This window comes from Prosopis cineraria, unplaced genomic scaffold, assembly GCF_029017545.1.
Source record: "Prosopis cineraria cultivar Desert tree isolate PC_DT_omini unplaced genomic scaffold, ASM2901754v1 PC1257, whole genome shotgun sequence".
Taxonomy (NCBI): Eukaryota; Viridiplantae; Streptophyta; class Magnoliopsida; order Fabales; family Fabaceae; genus Prosopis; species Prosopis cineraria.
The window spans coordinates 7,038-25,455 of record NW_026556582.1 but is presented as its reverse complement, the minus strand read 5'-3'; the positions used below and the strand labels follow the sequence as shown (position 1 = coordinate 25,455).

General features: G+C 32.0%; 1 pseudogene; it reads right to left on the bottom strand.

Moving 5' to 3' along the window:
- Window positions 1–1,055: 1,055 nt before the first annotated feature.
- LOC129299680 (G-type lectin S-receptor-like serine/threonine-protein kinase At4g27290) lies at window positions 1,056–5,664 on the bottom strand (annotated as a pseudogene).
- Between the last annotated feature and the right edge of the window lie 12,754 nt (window positions 5,665–18,418).

Below are 18,418 nucleotides of genomic sequence, written 5' to 3'. Positions count from 1 at the left end.
CTCTCAAGTAAATTTTACTATTTTGAGAGATTTTCCTCTATCCTATTTTTTTTCCCTCAGTTTTTGTTCTATCGAAGCCAAGCCTAAAAATCTTGAGGGAACAACATGTTAATATTATCTTCAAGAAAGCAAACAGAGCAAGGCTTAGTCACAGAGTAGATGCTTTCTTGATAGTTGATAGTTTAAAAAGCTTTTAGTTATCTGGCATATTTATATATTGCAAATAACTTCCTGAATTTATGGAAATTTTCCATTGTTTAATGCTTGTGGGATCAATTTTTTTAAATCTAATTTTCGTGTTTTTCAGGTTGATTGAATCCCAAAGACTTAATAGGGCTAAAAGAAATTTCACAACTCAACGAGCACTTGTAAATATATTTACAGAGTAACCACTAACAAGATTCTCACATTACTAGCAAAATTTGAACCCATGCATTTGTAAAATATAAAATCAATTTTTAGCAACTAAACCAACCTCAATTAACTATTTTGGAAAAATATAATTATAGATTCCCATAGTTTTAGCATGTCTTGGAATACATCCTTGTAGTTTTTTTTTTTTTTTGTCAATTCCAAGTCTCCTAGTTTATCTCATTTGCAACATTAGTCTCTCTATTTTTGAACAAGCCTAGGAGGACACTAAGATAGTACTAATGGTGTTAAACATGCTGACATATGACTAATACTATTAATTTGTGTTAAAGGAGAATTATAATTCAATAGGTTAACAACGTTGTCCACCCCATTTTGTTTTATGTTTTAATTTTTTGAATCAAAATTCCTTAACACAAAGATTAATGACATTAGACAAACGTTAGCATATTTATATTGTTAGTGCCACCTCATTGTCCTTTTGGGCATATTAAAAAAAAAAACATAGGGACTAGTATTGTAGACAGGATATATTAGAAAGGTCTAAAGCAACAAAAATAAAAACTATAAAAATCTATACCAAAACACATTAAAACTATAGGGATCAATAGTTATATTTTCATTTGATTAAGATAGTTATGAGACAACTGTTTTACTTTCATCAAAATGAGACCTCCCAGAGATTAAGACAAACTGTCCAAGCTTTTCTCTTATCACCTTGACATAGGAACTGGAAAGGAAGAAAGAAGAATGGTTTTAGACATTTGAAGAGCATTAAGTCTTGCATTTCTGTATATTACAACTACAAACATAAAAGAATAAAACCACGGCAAGTTCCTAATTCCGGGCTTCCAAAAGTGTAATAGTCATAGCATTGTTACTAAAATGGTCCTGACTATAATCACCAAACTCCTCCATGAAAAATCCAGGAACCTTGGGTTCGGGAAGTGCCATGCATTCATTGGACAACATGAAAACCACAGACAGCATAGTTGGTCTATCTTCAGGGAACTTTTGCACACATAAGAGACCAATTTGCAGGCATTTGATTAGTTCAGTTGACATATCTGTCAAGTCACAATTTACATCCATAAAATCCAAGGGCCGTTTTTCTTTCCACAGTATCCACGCCTAGATGCAGCAAAAGAAGTTAGTAATGGAGAACAAATCACAAAAAAAGAGAATACTTACATGCAATTCTATGAAGTTCTTCAAATGAATTGTCATGCGAGGAAGAGCTCTTTCGATGGGTACAATGATGTGCAGCTAAGTTAAAAACAAATATTCAAATATAATATCATAGAAAACTTGAGGGAAATACCTGAGAAACAAGATGTAAGTACCGGTTCCCAAGAAAATCAATCAAAGGAAAGGCTTTAACATAGATATTGCATCGCATGTAGCTAAATGAGGTTACCTGCCCCAACAGATTACGGCAGTAATCTGGACTTCTGTAGCGACTATTTTTTATGCCACTCAACATCTCTAACACTATAACCCTAAAGCTAAATACATCAGATTTAGGACAATAGTCCACGTAGTGCATATTCAGGTGACATGTAACCACTGCACATTATCAAACACAACAAAACATTAGTTTTTCCATTCCACAACTAAGACATTTTATTAGTCTTTATAATGGAAAAACTTTTATTAACCCATCATACAACTTACTATGTCCCAACAATTCTTTGTGTCTTTACTGCTGAATTTACTGATGAATGATCTCCTTCAAAGATATGAGCTAAACCAAAATCAGAGATTTTGGGGAGCAAGTCATTGTCTAAAAGAATGTTACTTGTTTTCGAGTCCCTATGAATGATAGTTAATCTAGAATCTTGATGAAGATATAATAACCCTCGAGCAATCCCCATGATGATTTCATACCTCTTCCTCCAATTCAAAAGACTTCCTTGTCTAGGATCTAAGAAAAATTAGCCAAAGCTCAATTAGATGTAACAGAGAAAATTAGTAAAATTAAAAGAGAACATATGTTGAAACTTCTATCAGGAATGTATTCAATTAGCAAGCAATCCCCATAATGAATTTCATATGTTGTTATGACAAATTATAATTTTGAAGCGGTGGTCTTACCAAAAATAAAACGGTCCAAACTTCCACTAGGCATGTATTCATAGACCAACATTCTTTCTTCTCCCTGAACACATCCGCCCAAAAGCCTGACAAGATTTCGGTGTTGGAATTTGGCAACCAATCCAACTTCATTCATAAACTCTTGGATCCCTTGTTTTGAGGTTTTTGATAGCCTTTTCACAGCTATTTCTTGTCCATCTGACATCTTGCCCTGAATTTTAATATGCATATGTAAAATTTACAACGTTAATAAAAGAATAGTTAATGCATTTTTATGGAGAAGAATCACCTTGTAAACAGGCCCAAAACCACCTTTTCCAATCTGATTCTCCTCAGAGAAATTGTTAGTTGCAGCTAGAATGGTATGCATATCAAAGAGAGGCAATGAATGCTCTTCACTATGGTTTCCGTGCCCTACAATTTGGAGAAGCAATTCCCAGTAAGACAACCATAATTGCTTAACATGTTCGAACATTTCATGATTTTCCTTGACAAACCTTTTTAAAATTCAATGACTATTTGACATTAGCTGCATTACAGATTTGCCAAATGGCCAAAAAAGGGACCCAACTAGCATTACACAATTTTTGAAGGAATAATGAGAAACATCGCCGAACTATGTCAATCATCTGCTCTTTGCCTCAATCTCTGAAACAATCATTTTTTGTTTTTTGCAGCAAACCACATCCCCTATTCAGATTTAAAGGAGATATGAAGTAGCTATTGGATGGCACAATCCAGGTTGACAAGACAAGTATCCAAAAGCAATTCAAAGAATCTTACCCAAATTGGCGTTTGTGATCTTCTGCGTCTTCTTCTCTTTAAACTTCTTGGCAAGGTACACTATGAAGCACAACACAAGCAGTGAAAATGACACCAGTATAGCCACCATTGCTACTTTCCTTTTACTAGATGTAGAAGTGAACCCTTCACATCCATGAAAAAAATGAAGACAATAATGATTCTAAGCATGAACGCATCTTTAAAAACACGCACGCGTGTGCAAGAGTATCAATAATAAAGTCCACTGAAGTATTAGTAGATGAGCATATTGTCTCTATCAATGCTGCCCATGTCAAATGGTTGGCTATGAAAATATAAGTTGAGCTAATAACATAACATGTCACTGCAACAGTTCAATGCAAGATAATTACAAGCCTAGGCTGAAGTTTGTGAGCAAGACTGAGAAGAAGCTGGGATTCCAATTCTCTGCTTCTATACTAGAACAGACATTGTAAAAGCAGCAATTTCTACTGTACTAAGGCAGCAGTAGAATCAGTACATACCTACTTCTGATGCGGCTAACCTCACATAGAGGTCCTGTTGTGGACCTACTCTAGTTTGGAGAACCTTCATGTCAACCAAGTTGCCAAACCAAATCAAGCAGCCATGAGGCCCTCCATTGAGAGCGGAGTTTGCATAAGCTGTACAAGAACAGTTCTCCAAGCACTTCATCTTACATTCTTGAAGAGTCATATTATCTTGAGTCCAATATTCCAGTAACATTGGCAATTTCACCCAGCTTAACATTTCAAACTTGTCAACCTGGGTGCAGTTTAATGGCTTCCTCCTAGTGCATCCTCCAGACCAATTAAATGCATTCCATTCTTCTTGAGATTTAGGTTTGAAGCCAATCAAGCAATCACATAAAACAGGGATCCTATTGATATTGCAGATACTATTTGCCCCACAAATTCCATAATTATCACAAGAGTCTCTTCTTGCCTCATAGATATTAGTCCACTTTAGAGTATGGGTGTCCCATATATATCTTTCAGCTAGCCCATCATATCTCATTACATACCTTGTAAGTAAATCTCCTGGGTCATTCCAATATACTACCTCATTGTCACTTACTGATAGTTCTGGCTTGAAGGCTGTAAATGATGTCCAAATGTCCGCATTTAATCCAACACCATTCCAAATTCCACTCCGAAACTTGATAATGGATCCCTCGCGAAGAACTATTTCAGGAAATTCAACACGGTCAAAGATGTAGATAAAGTTTCCTTTAGATGGGTCATTTTCACTCTTCCAAGAAGTCAAGTACCTGTTTAGGCCTGAATTCTTATCCCAACCTAGCCTCATGCCTGGTAACAAAGTATCAGTAGGGTGATCAAAGCTTTGCCACATATAACTTCCAGAATCACCTTTTCCATTAATCAAAACAAAATTCCCAGAATCTAGCAGCTTTGCAATTGGAGCTTGAATTGCTCTTGAGGAAATTGAAGACCACATAAGGTTCTCTTTTCCATCCAAGAGAACAAGATTCCCATCAGCACCGAATGCGATTTTCCCACTTGAGTCATTCAGTGGTTTCTCTCTGTTCGCAACCCAAACGACAGTTTGGGGCGTAATATTTTTATACCATATCCCTACATATCGACTTTTGGAGTTTCCAGGGCTGAAGAATCCAAGAACAAAAAATTGTCCAGCAGAAGTAAGCTCTTGGCCATCTATAATAGATTGCTTTGGAGTTAAGGTATCTGCTGCTGATGAAGTTTTATGAAGGACAAATAGACAAGTAAGACTAAAACCAAAGAGAAGAAGATTACGCATATGTACCCTCTCCTTTCTCCCACAAAAAGCAGTGCAACCAAGAAACTGGGGAAGAAAACGAAGGGGAAAAAGGAGTTCAAATAAAAGCAAAACTTGTTGAAGATATTATTCCTGCAAACAGGTAGTGAAGAAAGAGAGGGACTCAAATAAAAATAACTCCAGACTCTGTGAACAACTGTTTTCCAAGCTAAGGCCAAATTCTATGGTTTTGACGGAATACAACAACGAACAAGTCAGGAATGGGGATATGAGCGTTACTCGTTTCTAGAAATTCCTTTGATTGCATTAAAAGTTAATGGTAGTGGAGATTTTTAAGGGGTAAAAAAGGAAAGTCATTTGTTTTCAGCTAGGTCAAGATGAATTTTCTTCTTCCAATCTTTGAAGTATTAAAATTTCTTCATAGATTATCGACCATTTATTGGTGGAGTGCTCAAATTTCCATTTCTTGTCATCGTCCCTCACTTAAACATTTGAATTTGACTTTAGAGATTAGTAAAATAATTACCAGTTCAAAGAAGAACAGCCATCCAAATTTGAAAAGAAAACTGACCTTACCGTCACTGGAAAGGCATCGATCATAACAGCGGCAGAAAGGTGCGGTGGCATGGCTGTTGGGCGTTGCATTTGTAATTGCGCCGACAAAATATCCGTTGTCAATACTGACTAATTAATTGTTGAAACTCAAACAGGTAAATGAACAAAAATACCTAAGAAGTGATCCATTAGGAGTATTTAGTAATTTTAAAAAAGAAAAAAGAATAAAAATATTAATAAGATTACTTAAGTTGGCGTTAGAGCAATAAATATGTTAAATCTCTTCTTAAATGTTAATCATTTAGTTAACACCTAAACAGACATTGACTATTTTTGTCACTGACGTAGACTTAAAAAAAGTAAAAATTTTTATAAAGTCGTCGACCAAAGACATTCAATAGTCTAAAGTAAGAAAAATGACATAAAGACTCAACATTATTTTAGTAGTTGTAACAGTAATCAATCTGTTAAATCCCTCAAATGTTAACCATTTAGCTGACATCTAAGCAGAAGTTGATAATTTTTCACTGATGTGAATTAAAAAATATTTCTAGGTAGAATTTTGCAAAATTTAATAGGTCATTATATGATGATGAGTCTCCACTTGAAGCTTTAGTTTTGATAATAAAGGTAGCATTGGAGGGCAATCTGCCTCTTCTTCTTCTATAATCTCTTTAGTTCCACTTCTATTATATCTACTATCACTTTTTCTTTTGCTACTTTCCCTTCTTCTCAAAGCACCTTCATTTTTTTTTTCTTCTTCCTATTTTTCAAATGTACAAAATATGAATGTAAAAATGTCATTTTAACCGAACAACAAATTAAATCACTCATTTTTTAAAAAAAAATATTGTACTATTGAAGTTTCTTCTTAGTGATCGAATTGATAAAGAAAGTTCCTTATAGCTCAATTTTCTTCCAACTTCATTTACAATATTGCATCTCTTTCTGGCCAGCTTGCTAGCTCAAATTCATTGCCTAAATAAGAGAGTTCTAAAAGATCATGCTAAATTATTAGAAATTTCTTCAAAAAGTCTTCGCTCGAGAAATGTTTGAAATCTCTATTAAGGTATTGTCAAATGGAAAGAAACTATGTAGTATCGATTTTGATGGATTAGTCACTATCGCACCTATTGAAGTAATATTATAGGCATTCCTATCCCTTTTCTCACTTTAGGCTACTAGATGTCCTTAGTGAACGACTTTATAAATATTTTTACCCTTTTTTACTCCATGTCAAAGGAAAAAAGTCAATATCCTTGGGCGTTCGCTAAATGATCGACATTTGAGGTATTTAACAACTTGGCCACTCTTGTACTAACTTAGGTAACATTATGGATATTTTTGCCTTCTTTTTGTCACTTTAGACTACTCAATACTCCTGGCAGTCAATTTCATGGATATTTTTCCCAACTTAAACATTTGATTTTAAAAAATAATAATATTTTGTAAAATGCTAATTCTTTTTGGCGAAATGTTAATTTACATTTTAGGGAGACTTATAGTTAAGTTTCAAGGGATCAATTAACTTACGTCAAATCGCAACTAATTTAAGAGTCTCAACAAAAGGGCAAAGGGACAAAAATATATATATATAAAGTCATCGATTAGAAACATCTAGTCACCTAAGTGAGAAAAAGGGCAAATACTTATAATGTTACCTGATTTGCTACAAGGGTGACCAATCCATTAAATTGCTCAAATATTGATCGTTCAGTAAATTCCCAAGCAAATATTGACCATTTTATTATTGACATGGACTAAAAAGGGGGGCAAAAATACTCATGAAATTGTTAGCCAAAGATATCTGGTAGCCCAAAGTGAGAAGGACAGGAATACCCATAATGTTACTTTAGTAGGTGCAATAGTAATCAATCCGTCAAAATTTATGCCACATAATTTCTTTCCATTTAGCGATACCCTTAACAAAGACTTCAAACATTTCTCAAGTAAAAGCTTCTCATAGAAATTTTTGACGATTAAGCATGATTTTTTAAAACTTTCTCAGCTAGACATTGAACCTGAGACATTGAACTAGTAGAAAAAAGATGTGATGTTGCAAATGAAGTTGGAAAGAAAATTGAGTTGCAAGAAACTTCCTTTATCGATTCAGATCATCAAGAAGAAGCTTTAATGGTACTAGAGTTTTAAAAAAGCAAATGATTTAACTTGTTTGATGACAGCAATATTTTCCAGCCATCAAAATTAGAGCCTCAAGTGGAGACTCATTATCAAATGATAACTGATCAGCATTAACAGAATTTCACTTGAGAATATTTTTCATTCCATATCAGCAAAAAAATTGTTAACGTTTACTTAGATATATGTTAAACAATCAACATTTAAAGGATTTGATATATTGGTCTCTATTGCACCTACTAAAATAACATTATTGGTATTCTTATCTTCCCTCTTACTTTAAGTTATTGGATGCCTCATATTGACAATTTCATGGGTATTTTTCCCCCTTTCAGTCCATATTAGTAAAAAAATGATCAACACTTGCTTAAGTGTTAGATCAACTATCAACATTTGAGGGATTTAACTAGAGGTATGTAATTCTTTTCTTCTATGCTTGGCTAAGCGAGAGAAAGCAGGTGGAATGAAAAATTGTTAATTTCATATGTACAATATTAACCTTATTATTCATAGAAAAATATTTATAAATAATAAAATTTAATATTTTAATATATTATTTGTATAATTTTTATTATGCATGTTAATGATTAAATAAAAATATAACTATAAATTCTTTTATTCGATGCTAGAAAAAATATTTTGTCCAATTTTTAATTTTTATTTCTTAAATTACTAAATATATAATAATTTAAATTCTAAAATGGAGGGAAAATTAGAAGGAAAATGGAGGGAGGCAACATGTAAGAAATAAAAAGATTCGTCAGTAAATTTGAAAATTAAATTTTTCCTTTAAAATTAATAAAAATATGTGGGTCCCACAATTTTCTCTCCCTCCCATTTTTCTCTCTATATCCAAGGAGGAGAAAATCTCAATTCTCCTCATTTTCCCCTTCCCCATACTTTTCTCTCCTGCCAAGCACAACATTAATGTTGAATAAAAAAAATTATGTCTAACAGCTTTAGTGATTTGGAAGTTTACTTCTCAAATTTACAATTTTATTGTAATGCATTTGCAACTTATTCTTTAAATTTTAACAAGAAATACAAATATTCATCTTTATTGTTGAAAAGTATTAAGTATAATAGCTCTAAGGATTTATAGAAGACCTTACGTCCTTGATATTGTGCACATCTTTGATATATTGTTGTTGTTTTTGATGCCCTATTGAGAACCACATTTCGTGCTCTTGTAAGAACCAACTTGAATAATTGAGTTTGATATCATCACAAGCTAATTTTTTCTCCAATTTTTCAATATGTATGTATGAGATAATATTGACGAAAAAAATGAATGCAATGGGATATGGGTGGGCTTATCAAGAAAATAAATAGATCCTCCATTTTTGCATTGCTTATTTTTTATTTTTTAACCTTGTTAAAATGTGAAAAATAAGTTATAAATTTATCATAATGAAATTGTGAAATTGAGAGTCAAACTTACAAATTCCTAAAGTTAGTAGGCTTAATATTTTACCACTGAACAACCAAGGAACTTTGTTAATATTGGGAAATTAGTTGAAACTTAACTTGAATAAATTGTATTCTTTAAGACCTATTTGTCATTCTCCCTTCATTTTAGTGACCAAAAGTGCCAATTTCATTATCATTAGGCTTTTTTAAAGAAAAGATTTGGGTGAATTAAGTCCTAGAGCTTACTAGTATTTAGGTATATTTCTAAATTCAATAAATATTACAAAATTACTTATAGATTGTCTACCAAAACTCTTCACATGAACTAGATTTATTCTTGTGATATTGTGATTTTTGAGTCAAATTATAATAAATTGAATTAATATCAATTAATTCCTTTTTGAGATTCTTTTTTGTAATTTTTAGGTCTTTTTTTTGAAATTTGTTGGGTCAATTAATGGTTAAAGTTAACTTTTTAATGATAGGATATTTAATATACCATTTTCAAAAATTAAAAGGAAAAGTTACACCAAATAAAGGTTTAAGATATTAGATGTTCTTAAGTTGAGGGGCAAAAATACTATTTAATCCATTAATCTATTGTAATTTTGCATGAGATTGGGCAATATAGTTCTTATAAGAATGGCAATTAAAATAATACATAATCATATACTTCTATGCAAAATCTTTAGTAATCTCTTGAACTATGTAGTTACCATGAGAAAGTTTCAACTTTCAACTAATCTGAACGTAATCAAGTGATATAATCAAGTCAATGATATATATCACTACTAAAAAGTAGTATGTATATAATGTCCCTTATACAATGGTTATTTCAAAAATCATAATATAAATGAGGCGTGATTTGCCTTAAAAGACTATAGTAGGTATTTTCAATAATTATTAGATAGTCTCTTGGTCTATATAACAGTTAATATAACGAGAGAATTACATCCAAAAACCTCTCAAGAGAATTATTAATAGATAAAGACTAACAATAAGTCACCATTCAGAAAAAGAATAAGTTTTTATTACCATTTTAACAACAAAAAATTTTACATAAGTAAAGATTCATTTTTGCCTTTGAAGCTTTGTCCCTTAAGTAATTAAATCAGCGTATTGGCTAACCTAACGTTAAATCCTCCAAACGGTAGTTACAAATTCTCTAGTGGGCCCTATTTTCAATGATAAGTGGCCTTTAACAGGAGAATGTCAACAGATTGGGCCAGGAAACAGATGAAAATGATCCGTCTCCATGCCTTGTTATTTGATGATCACCGCAATTTATTCACTAATGATAGACACTCTTCTTCCTCCATCATCTTTCATGAGCAATATATTCTTTCTGCTTCTGATTTCATCAATCTCAATTGGCTTCTCTCTCTGTTCTTCCATGACTTGTCATAGAATCCATGGAAAATATAAAATGACCAGTGGCTTTGTAATAATCCAGTAATTAAAAAAATTATTATGTAATATTATGTTTTAATGATAATTGTATTAATTCATGGAACAAGTATGACAAGAAAGAAAGTCGGTGCAGTGGTAGCTGTACAAGCATCCTCTCGATAAGTCTCAAGCTCGAATGGCTAAAGGGAGATTTTTTATCCTCTTTATTTTATGAAATTACTGAATTATGTTTCTTGAAATCTGAATATATTTCCTCCTCTTGCTCGATTTTTCTAGATCTTGGAGGAGAGAGAAGAGCTGATTCATCCATTTCTCCATCTTTCCCCTGCACTTCATCTCTTCCCTCCCGTTCCTGGTGGTCGCTGGCAGAAGTAGAGCCTCGTCAAAGCTGTGCAAAGCTCAGGTCCTCCATCGTGTCTCCCTGACTCTGTCTGTCTTCTTCGGTTGTTCTTTTGTCTTGATCGTTTGCGTTCCAAGTTTGCTGATGGGGGTGCGAAATCGAGTTGCAGGAGCTGTTGGTTTTGCCATCGCGAGCTTGATCTGCTGCTGTTAATTCAATTTCTTCTCTCTTTTACGAGCTGTGTTCGGTTTTCCCTCTCCCCTGTGCAGCCATCTAAACCATCTCCTTTCTTCTTGCTTTCTACCGTGGATTTAAGGTGAAGCACTTCACATTTCTCTCATTTTTCTTGTGCTGAATCTCTGTTCATGTTAGGAGTGACAAGAATTTATGATTCCCTCTTCCTTGTTCAGCTGTGAATTTGTCTTCTCTTTTTCTTCGGCTAGCAGTGCCTCTTGTTCTCTTCTTCCTCTGCTATTATTGGGGATTAAGGTGAGAATTATTGAGCATTACTTCTTAACAGCATGTGGGAGTTAAAGAGTAAGTTGATGAGTAAAATTATAGAAATTTTTATACTTGCTCTGTTGCTGCCCGTACTGATGAAAGTAGGAGAAGATTTAAATTTGAGTTGGGAATTTATCTTAAAGTTTGATAATAATATTTACACACAGAGACATGTATATGGGTCATAAGTTTCGAGTTAAATTAATTTTGTTTGGATTGGTTATTATTGAAGAATTTACTAAGGTAAAAATTAAAAGAAAATAACTTAAATATAAATTTAAATATTGATGGATGTGAGACGGTTGTTGAAATGTTTGTTAGAAGAATTAAATTTGATGTTGAAATTTTATTGATTCTCGTGGAAAGTAGTTAGCTTAGATGTTAATCTATAAACTTAATTTGAAATTTGCAAAGGACGTTTGACTTTGTAATTTGTGATTACTGAAATTCTTGGAGATCGATAATTTGTTGAGAAAATATTTTAATATGAGAGTTGTTATGAGAGAATTTGAGATAATATATATATTTGATACTATGACAAAATACTAAGGAGGAATTATTTTTTTAGTATAAAATTTTGGTTATAAAGTTTTAAATTTATTATAGTTGTTTATTGGGGAATGTAAAAAAGGAATTATTATTCTGGATGAGAGTTGAATAAAATTTTAATGTAATTTATAGAGTGTTGGGAGAGGAGAAAATTGTTTAAAGTGGAGAGGTGAAAAATTTAAATTCCAGGAATTTTAAGTAAGTGAATAGCATTTCAATTAATCTATTTATAAAATATCTTCTATTGAAATATTACATTTTTATGTGGATTATTTTTAATTACTATGATAAGTGTTGGATACATTGATAATTAAACTATTTTATTCTTTGAAAATATAAAAAATTGTGCACAAGGAATAACTGAGTTATGGAATGCACATGTATTTTCCTTGAGTTATATTTTCAAGATGTGTGAAATTATTTTGACTAGCTTTGGAGAATTTTGGTTATCTGTTCAATGTAATAATGCACATTAATTATAAAATTTTATTTTGACGAGCATTGAATTGAAGTTTGAAATGATTCGTGCAAGTCTAATATTGAGAATGTAAATGGTATTTCAAAAGTGACTATTCTTCTCACAGGGTTGAAAAAAATAATTTTAGAGGACTTTAAGCAAAACACTGGTTGCTAATGGCAGTTTTGTTAGCTCTTGACGCGCCTTAGTGAATTACTAGCTAGTTTGATTTCATGAGCTCTATTTTCATATTTGTTATTTGTGGGTCTCATACATGTGTATGTTTTGTAGTTTCAACTATGTCTGGTTAGTTACCCTTGTGGACTGTGTGTCTACGTCTGTTTCATGGTTTCAGTCATGTCTGATTACTTATCTTCATGGACTATGTGTGTACATATGTTTTTATGGCTCAAGCCACATTTAGTTATTTTATTTTCGTGGATTATGTGTCCATGTTTGTTACTTGTTCTGTTAAGTTCTCAAAATTTTATATTTTTACTAAACATTTGTTATTTGAAATTTCAATGCTTTTAATTGGTGAATTTATGACTTTAATTTACATGTAGATAATTTGTTTTCTTCAAGTTGATAGAATAAAACAATTTTTAGTTCACTTTCATTTTATGGTTATAATTAAAATTTACAAATTTAATAAGTTTATTATATTGAATTATTGTCTCTTCAATTTGTTTATTTAATTGTTTGAGTTTATTATTTTACTCTTTTAAATTTTATTTTTGGGGATGTTATTCACTGAAAAAATATTTTGACCTCAGATTCATTAGCTAACACTGGACCTCCTGTTGATCATTGAGGGGCTTAAATTGTGTTGGGTGAATATTTTATTTTTGAAAATGCCTTTTCTTTTGACAATTAAATGTTCAATTATGTGTTTTATTTTAAATTTATGTTTAGGTGCTCCATGTTAACTATAACTAGGGTCCTAATTTTTTTTTATTATGCTGACTAACTCTAGATGGGGAGTGTATCTTTGAATTGTTGAATGTATATGATAATATTTTTTGTTTTAGAGATTTAGGGAGATTCTATTTGTAGGGAAGATTTTGTTGAAATTTTTAAAAACTTATTAAAGCTTTCATTATAATGAATATTATTGAGGGTGTCATGACTTTATTATAAAATTTAATATGTTTTGGAATTGGAAAGATTTTTTAATTTGAAGCTTAAGAGATGCATGGTACAATTCACATTTCGTTTCAATCATCCTCTATTTTAGAGCGTGACAGGCTTTGTAGCTTGAAGATTTTTGCAAATGTAAAGGTTTTGCAATAAGAAGATTGGAGATGCAATGAGAGGAGTGTGATTATGAATTAGTAAATGCAATACCCCGAGGAATAATGTCATTTTAAAATAGCCTAGCTCTCTATGCTTAACTTTATTTTTGAGACATAAAGTAGAGATGAACCATCATCATCATTACATAAAGTAGAGATGAACCATCATCATCATTGACGTCCATTGTGACAAAAAAGTTGAGTTAAAGGTTTTACTTACACCATAGACTACACATTGATTTATTGCTATACCTCTCATTCTTTCCCATCATTTGTCAATATTGTGTCTCTAACTTTGTGATTTTATGTTTTGCTTGCCTTCAGCTTATTTCTCTCAGTCTCGCTGTATGTTTTGGTTTAGAAGGCGATGTCTTTCTTTTTTGGTTGAGGAGAGATAGATTCTCTTCAACTACTAAAGGATTTTATAGATGCCAGATATAATAAAATAGTATTTAGATCTAGTTAGGAAATGCAAGCCACATTCCTTCTCCTTTTTCCCATGCATTTAAGTGATGTGTTCAGTCCAAATGTCACAACATAGATTGGTGGTGGTGGTAGTAATAGGAGCAGTGGTAGCAATAGCAAGAGTAGCAACAACAATAATAACAGCAACAACAAAGCAGTAATAGCAACACTAACAGTGGCAATAATAGTAGTAGCAGGGGCAGAAATTCTAGACGAAATATTTTAGAGTATTGGGTGCTCTTCTAGAAAATTTTAGGGGCAAAACACTCCTTTTCCCATTTTTCATTGGTCTTTGTTTGCGGATAATTCTCTTGGGAGATACTTAAATGCGATTATCCTAATATGAATCACCATTTTATAGTCTTATTTTTTTATTTTTTTTCTAATAGACTATATAGTGATTGTTTATCAACAATCGTGATTACTTTAAATAAACACTATATAGAGTTCTTTTTTAAAATTTTTAATCCCATAGACTATATAGCATTTATTTGAAATAACAGCTATATTGTTCCTTTAAAAAAAAATTCAGCTCCTTATATTTTTATGAATTGTTATGTCTTGTAACCTTTAAAACTCTCTCTTCCTCCAATAAAACCTCTCTTATTCACGACAAAGACACTCCCCTATACCAAGAATCATTGTTTTTTGCCAACCCTCGCTGTTAACTACCAAAGGTACATCGTGGGTCATTATCATTGTCTCCTTCATTGTCGTTAAGCAAGGGTTTCGCATGCCATGGTTTGTTGATGTCTACCAATCCCCTCCATTATTTCTCCTCAAGCTTTCTCTTCTATTTGTTCTCAAGTTGGTATTTCCTTTCCTCCGTTGTTGCAATCTTTTTGTCCTCCAATTTAGTCATTATACAGCTTGGAAAAAAGGATTCTTACACTAGGAAAAATGTTGGTCATTAGTCGAAGGTTCCAAAGTCATCTGGATTTAAAGCATCTATGCATCCCTTTCCATTAAAGTTGCCAATGCCTACCAAATTGGAAGTGGTCATTGCTTTTGCTCTAGCTTGTCCATCGAAACTCGTTTAGATCTAAAGATCGTCCACATATTTTAGCCTAAATCCCACAATCATTTGGTTTCAATTTCTATCCTTACTCGTGTTTCAACCTTTAATTCTAGCCTGCATCATTTTCTCATCCCAAATTTTCAAATACCTATAAGTTATTTGATGAAATTTGGATGTCTTTTGATAGAATTGATGCTCCTGTTTTGTTGGATGAGATATTTTATATACCCAAGCTTAGAAATACTATATGTTTTAGAATTTTGGGTGCTCTTAGAATTTTATTGCTAGATTTGTTGCTAGAATTTGTTTCTATATTATATCATGCAGACGACAATAATAAACATAGCCCCAGATTTTAAACCTCAAATAGATTTTAAACCCCAGATAAAAGTATCTAAAATTCTAAAAACACGTAGTATTTTTAAACCTCAATAAATGAAATATCTCATCTAGCAAAACAAGAGTATTAATTCTATCAAAGACAAGCAAATTTTATCAAATAACTTATAATTATATTTGGATATATATGAATTTGGATTTAGATTTGAATTTATATTTAAATCAAATCTATTGTTTAGATTATGGGAATTTATGGATTTAGATTTTTTTGAAAATCCAAATCCATATTTAAATCTAATTCATTTATAATTTAAATCTCTTTTACACACTAGAATTTTAAATTTCAATTCATTTTCAATCACCCTCTACCGCCACCTAATGCCAGTCCTCTGTTGTTGCTATCATTTAGTGTTGGTCCACTATAGCCTTTCAATATTGGTGCTCTGTTGTCTTCTGATGCTTATTCGCTGCCTCCAACTAGTGTCTATCCACTACTACCACCACCATCCAGGACCAGTTTATGATCATCATTTGCAATTGTTTTCCTTCATCATCTAACACCAAATATAGCTATTAATAAGGAATGGTCTAGAGCCGAACACTATAACCCATGACCAGACTACCACTATTAACTAGGATCACATTGTCAACAACAAACGTGACCATATCTCTACTAATGGGATCGACCGTTGATAGTGGCTGAGACTTGTATTATCTGTCATTTAGGACTAGATCGCTAACGCTGACTAAGATTGGACCACGGTGTTGAAAAGACTAAACTATCAGTGTTGAACAAGATGGGATCATCAACATTAACTGAAACGAAGCCACCGTTACTGATTAGTACCCGACCATTGACTTTGATTAAGATCAGACTGTTTATGTCAACTGAGACCAAATTACCACTATTGATTGAGACTAGTCCACTGATGTCATTGGCATTTGGACAACTGGCATCAACCAAGACTAGGCCACCACCCCTAATTGGGATTAGACCATCAACTTTGACTTGGACTGAACCATTGACATCATCCAAGTTGCCTTTAAATTTAAACATATAATTTTTTTATTTAAAATTCAAATAAAGGATTTCAATATTATGATTTAAAAATTTTTTTATATCTTCTAAACAAAAATTTAAGATTTATGAATTTTAAATGTGAGATTTCAAATTTCAATTCCTAACCTAAATCCACCTATCCAAATACAACCTATAGGTATTTGCAATTATTTTTTTCTACAAGTTTCAATGAGTTTGTTTATGATTTAAAGGAGCATAGATAGAGGCTAGAAAAAAAATTTCTTCAAATAACTTATAGGAATTTGAAATACCTGGATGAGAAAATGAAGGTTAGAATTAAAGGTTGAAACACAAGTATGAATAGAGGTTGGAACTAAATGATCGCAGGATTAGGGTTGAAACATGTGGATGAGTTTTAGTGGATGAGCAAGAGCAAGAGCAGATCGTGATGGCCACTTTCGATTTGGTAGGCATCAAAAACTTCAACTGAAAGGGGCACATGGATGCTTTAAATCTAAGGGATTCTTAATATCTAGTTCATCTTGAAGCCTTAGGCTAATAACTAACTTTTTCCAAGTGTAAAAATCCTTTTCCTAAGCTGTATAATGATAATTGAAGGATGAAAAGATTGCAACAATGAAGAATGGGAAATACCAACTTGAGAACAAATAGAAGAGAATGCTTGAGGAGCAACAATTATCACATTCAAAAATCAGGTGAGACAAGCATGGCATATATGCACAAACACACATCCCTCATGCCTTAATTAAGGAAAATCCAAATTAACGCATTGGACACACTATTAACATGATTGTGTGGGTGTGTAATTTTCACATAAATCAAAATATCAAATTTTTTTGTAGAAATTTCAACAGCCCTTCTCCTATAAATGAGACATCTTCAAATCTCTACAAAATTTTTACTCCCTCCATTAAAAAATATAAGGTATTTTTAATTGAATCTCACCCTCCAATAAAGTAGTTATCTACTTTCAAACTAATTTTATCTTTTTATATCTACCCTTATTAAACATTCCTAAAATAAATATAAAGTCACTATTAATAGGTATACTTCTTAAAAAAGGCAACGATTACACCTCAAAAGATTAAAAATACCTTACATTTTTAACATTCAATTTTTCAAAAAAATGCTTTACATTTTTTAACAAAGGGAGTACAAAATAATAATTAGAATAAGGAGCTATGCTCCCCAATAGCAGATAGACAATGTAATAAAAGATTGAGACCCTAACTATAGTAATCATGGAGCACCCTAAACTATGTTCCCAAAAATGTAATACATAGACTTCAAAATTTACATCGAAAGGAAAGGCAATTCCAAAATAAGTATTCACCCAGCATAATTGTAAGTCCTTTAGTGATAGGCAGGAGGTTCAGCGTCAGTTAATAAATTTGAGACCAAAAATAACTTTTCAATGAATAGTAGCCCTAAAAATATAATTTAAAAGAGTAAAAATAATAAACTCAAATAATTATGTAAAATAATTAAAAAGAGGATAATTCAATATAATAAACTCACTAAATTTAGAAATCTTAATCATAGCCATAAAATGTGGGTGAACTAAAATTACTTGATTCTATTATGCTTGAGGAGAAACAAATTATTCATATGTGAATAAAAATAATACACTTAATAACTACAACCATTGAAATTTTAAATACACAAGCTTATTAAAAATTTATAATTTTGGGGACTTAACAAAATAAGTAACAAACATGGACACACAATCCATGAGGCTAAATAATAGAACAATGCTTATAACATGAAAACAAACATGGGCATACAATCCACAAGGATAATGCTAACTAATGCTAACTAAACACAACCTCAACAATTAAACCAAGCATGGGCACATGGTCCCTAAGGGTAATATTAATCTAATGCCACTTGAAGC